The following is a 5,123-nucleotide window of genomic DNA, read 5'->3' as shown; positions in this document are numbered from 1 at the left end:
CTCTGTCTCAAAAAACAAAAAAAACAAAACAAAACAAAACAAAACAACAACAACAAAATCCTAAGCAAAAACAAATATCCCTCAAATGATGAAAGTTGGAGAGATAGTGGATGCTGGGACTTGAACTCAGGCCCTCTGCAAGAGCAATATGCACTGTTAAGTGCCAAGCTATCTTTCTAGCCCCTCTTTTTTTTTTCTTTCTTTTTTAAAACCTGTTCTTTGTGTCAAGAAACGAAGAGTCCCAGCACTTGGAATTCATATAGGTCATGTTGGTCCTGATTCCCTGTGTGTCGGAGAATGACCTTGAAATCCTAGTCATCTTGCCTCTGCCTTGTCAGTGCTAGGATTATAGGTATAAGCCACCAGAACCAGTTTTCATGTCAAATATTTAAAGGGGCGTGTTTGTGCATATGTGTGTGTGAGAGAGAATGTGTGAGTATGTGTGTGTGTGTGTATGAGTGTGTGTGTGTGTGTACAACCTTAGATGTCATCTTCAGAAATACCATTAACTCCTTTGAGGACTGGAAGTTGGGATGATCATCCCCCACTCTTTTGGGGACAAGGTCTCTCTATGTAACCTTGGCTGACCTGGAACTCACTATGTTAGCCAGATTGGCTTCAAACTCACAGACATCCACCTGCCTCTACCTGACCAGCACTAGGGTTACAGGCGTGTACACAACACCTGGCATCTACCTCCTTTGAAATGGAGTCTCTCATTGGCCTGGAGGCCACCAATTAGATTTTCTGGCAAGTGAGTCCCAGAGACCTTCCTGCCTCTGCCTCGGTAGCACTGGCATTTTTACCTGGCTTCTGGTGGTTTTCAAAATTATGTCTGTGTGCTTGTATTTGTGCCTGTGCATGTTTGAGTGTGGATGCCCACAGAGTCCAGAAAAGGGTGTTCAGTCCCTCTAGCTGGGAACTGAATGATGAATTTGAGTCTCCTTCAAGAGCAGTCTGTGCTCTTAATTCCTAAGCTATCTCTCCAGCTCATGCCAATTTTAAAAAAAAGCAAACATCATAGGATTCTGTAGTTGCCAAAAACAAACAAAAATTCTATTAACATATTCATAAAACACTTGAAAGTTTGGGAACTAGAATACTGTTTCATTGTTTGGTTGGTTGGTTTTGGTTTTTGACAAAGTTTCATGTAGCTCAGGCTAGCTTCCAACTTGTTATGTAGCCAGAAATTACCTTGAACTCCTGATCCTCCTTCCTCCTCCATCCAGGCCCTGGGCTGCTATGTCTGGCTCTTAACTTTAATTTTACTGAAATTTTCTCCCTGCAGTAAACAAGAGCTACTTTTACAGCCAGAAAAGAAGCCATAAAGCATTTTGTGGGCATTCTATTGGAGCGGGGACAGTATGAGCAGAAGGCTGTGAGACACTGGAGCATCATGGATGATGGGGCAAGAGGCCAAGGGTCATTGCCTGCCAGATGAGACCCTAGTACCTAGTCACCATCCTGAGGCCCAGCCCCCACTGAGACTTCCTGGGGGCCATCAGGGGAGCTGGTGGCAGCTGCTGTACAGACTTCCTAACACACACTGTGCCAAGGACACTGCGATTGCATTTATAGTTTGATGCAAGTCACTCTGCCCCTTCTGTTGTTCTAGTGTAGTCAAGGAGGAGAAGCCCTGGGCAGGAAGAGAAGTCCTGGGCAGGAGGAGAAGCCCTGGGCAGGAGGAGAAGCCCTGGGCAGGAGGTCTGAGGCAGAGGCAGATCCTTATCGTGGCTTTGCTCCTACCGACAAAAGAACTCCACATAACCCTGGCCAAGAGAGCAGTCCCTGTGTGTCAGCTCACACCCTGTGAATTACAGTCTGTTTCTGTTCATCTTCTCCATGACCTGGAGCAACCGGTAGCACAGAACTCCGTCTTCACTGTGCAGGGGAGTAAACTGAAGCCTGGGAGACCTCACGACTGGTCAGGAGCTCAACATGCTGTGCCTAGAACAATCTCTATGGACCCAGCCAGACCCCTTGCAAGTGACCTCAGGAGCATTTCCAGGAAGCTCAGAAAGTAGCTGCCTAAGCTTCCCAGGTGACTGGGAGAAGAAAGCCACTCTCCTACATCCCAGAGCCTGCAGCAGGCCTAGGTACAAAGCCACCTCGGCTCTGTGCCAGATGCCTCTCCTGTCTGCAAGGCAGTATTGGGTCATTTTGTTGTAAGTTTGGGGGTGTAAGTGACAGTGGCCAAGCTGCCATCTCAAGACAGATTTCATTCCCTCCAGTTGGGGAACTCTATTTCTCCCCTATTTGAAGTCTGAAGGCCAAAGCAAGGCACCACACACCTGTTAATCCTAACACAGAAGGTGGAGACACATTAGAAGTCCAAGTCCAGCCTGGAGTCCATGAGAGCTTGTCCTAAAACAACCAAGTCAATCAAACTAATGAGTGAATAAAATAAAGCCTGAAGGCTGGAGGTGAGGCGGGCGGTGCAGCGGGCAGCACACACGGCATGCACAAGGCCTACACGCGCATTCGCCACAGTCTCTGTCGCAGCCGAGAGCTGGCAGAGCCGAGCAGGAGGGCATATGGGAGAGCAACTCAGCAGAGGATCCAGACTCCTCTCCCAGCCGGGCCCCAGGTGCAGCCTGTGCCCTTCCCAGCAGGAGAAGGACATGAGTGACAGAGCCAAGGCAAGGTGCCAGGGATAGCTGCCAGTGCCTAAGGGACCGTGCAACCCTAGTGCCCCCCAGCTAGGCCCAGCACAAGAGCATCCCATGGCCCTCCGTCCATTTGACCGGTCAGTTGACTCCTGCTGAGGGAGATACACCATAGACAGTTGCCAGGCCACTGCCACCAGAGGGGTGGCTGCTGCATCTCAAGTGCTCACCACCGAACCAAGCTGTGCAAGGTGGCCCTAAGCCTCACAGCCGTTCCACTTTCCAGATAAGATAACAGAGGCTCAGGGAAGGCACGTAACTTCCATAAAATCACACAGCCAGCAAGCTTCAAGGTTCCGGGGGTGGGGTGGGGGTCCCTTTAAGCCAAGAAGGGAAAGAAGAAGGAACCGAAGCCCTCATCTGACCTACATACAATAAAAGTTTCTAAAAAGAAGAAGCCAAAGGCAAGTGGGCCTCACCTCAAGTCTTAGTCTACTAGTGGCTGGCCTGGAACTTTAAAAAAAAAAATTATTAAAATATTTAGCAGGGTGGCACTCACCTTTAATCCCAGCACTCCAGAGGCAAAGACAGGTGGATCTCTGTGAGTTCAAGGCCAGCCTGGTCTAGAGAGCGAGTTCCAAGACAGCCAGGGCTACACAGTGAAACCCTATTTAGTATGTCTGGATATTTTTCCTGCATGTATTATCTGTGTACCACAGGCAAGAAGTCAGGTCCCCTGGTGCTGGCAAGGCACTTGCTGAGCCTGGATGATGCCCTAAATTTCTGCTATCCTCCTGTCTTCACCTCCTAAGTGCTTGGATTACAGGCCACCACATTAATTTTTTGTGCTTTTTGGGGGGGCAAGGGTAGTGCCTTCGATTGAATCGAAGGCTTTGTGTGTGCTAGTCAAACGCTCTACCACCTGAGCTATATTTCCAGCCCCTAATTTTTTAATTTATTAATTTTTAAAATATATGAAGTTTTTTTTCTTTTCTTTTCTTTTCTTTTTTATGTATGAGTCTGCATGTATACCTGCAGGCCAGAAGGCAGAATCAGATCCCATGAGAGATGGTTGTGAACCACCATGTGGGTGCTGAGAATTGAACTCAGGACCTCTGGAAAAACAGCCAGTGCTCTTAAACCACTGAGCCATCTCACCAGCCCCCTTAATTAATTCATTTATTGCCAGGTGGTGGTGGTGCATGACTTTAATCTCAGGAGGCAGAGGTAGGCAGATCTCAGTGGGTTGAAGGCCAGCCTGGTTTGAGAGAGTTCCATAGCAGCCAGGGTTACACAGAGAAACCCTGTCTCAAAACCCACCCCCTCTCAAAAAATTAATTCATTTATTACTTGCCTCTTTGTTTCGTGTGTGCCCAGGGAGGCCAGAATAAGGCATTGGATGCCCTGGAGCTGGAGTTACAGGCAGTTGTGAGCACCTGACCTGAGTGCTGGACTCTGGTCCTCCAGAAGATGAACAAGCGCTCTTGACTGTTTTGCCATCTCCACAAACCCCTGGCTTTGTTTTTTGGGTGTTTTGTTTATTTATTGTTGTTTTTTGAGTCAGTCTTGATAAATGTCCCAAACTGACCTTGAACTTGAGACCTTCTGACCTTAGCCCCTGGAGTCCTGGGATTACAGATGTGTGTGCCAGTGTGCCTGGCTCCTGAATTTATATTTTTAAGTATTATTTTTGAAAGTACTAAACTCCTTTGGGGGAGAACTAAAATAGAATGAAGAAAAGGAAATAGGAGAATGGCTAAATAAATTATTAATAGACTATTATAGAATCATTAAATAACTTTAAAGAAAATTGTAATGCTGAGACAAAATGCTCCCAGCCCAGCCAAGTGTGGGGAAGACAGCTATGGCACAGGGGTTCCATGGCAGTGCACACGGCACTCCAGAGGAAGGCCTGCAGAAAGATGCCCCCAGCCACTTATCAGACACCACGGCAGCCATTTCTGGCCAGTGGGGTAACACATGGTTTTCATTTTCTCTTTTCTACCTTTCTGTAGTTTCCTGATTCTTTAATGAGTGCAAACTGCTTTTATGATTGAACATAGAATACAGAGAAAGATATATAGATATATGGATGAGTTGGGATGAGATTAGATGGCCTTCAGAGGACTGTTCTAAAGCCTTAGGTGGAACAAGAGGTCCTGGGCTCTGTCCTCATGGCCCAGGAGACCAAGGGCAGCCTGCACAGAGGGCCAGGCGTCACCGGCTGTGTCTACCATGGAGGACCAGCAAGAAATCTAGAAGCCCTAGGGCCTCTGCCGGTTGGTCACTCATCCTGCCAGAATGAGTAGTCTTTCAAGGATTGGGAACTAGAATATTCCTCAGCTATCTTCTATGTTTCTTGCTTTTCTTTGGGAATTGCTGAATACAACTATAAGACTGGGGAACAGCTGACCCTTGTCACCCTGGGAGACACTCCCTCCAGGAGCCCAAGCATGCGCTCAGCTTTTCATGTGGAAATGGATGCCAGGCCTACCTAATCTCTGGGTGCTTCCAAAC

This window comes from Cricetulus griseus, chromosome 6 (genome assembly GCF_003668045.3).
Source record: "Cricetulus griseus strain 17A/GY chromosome 6, alternate assembly CriGri-PICRH-1.0, whole genome shotgun sequence".
Taxonomy (NCBI): domain Eukaryota; kingdom Metazoa; phylum Chordata; class Mammalia; order Rodentia; family Cricetidae; genus Cricetulus; species Cricetulus griseus.
Note: the sequence above shows the minus strand (reverse complement) of the source record.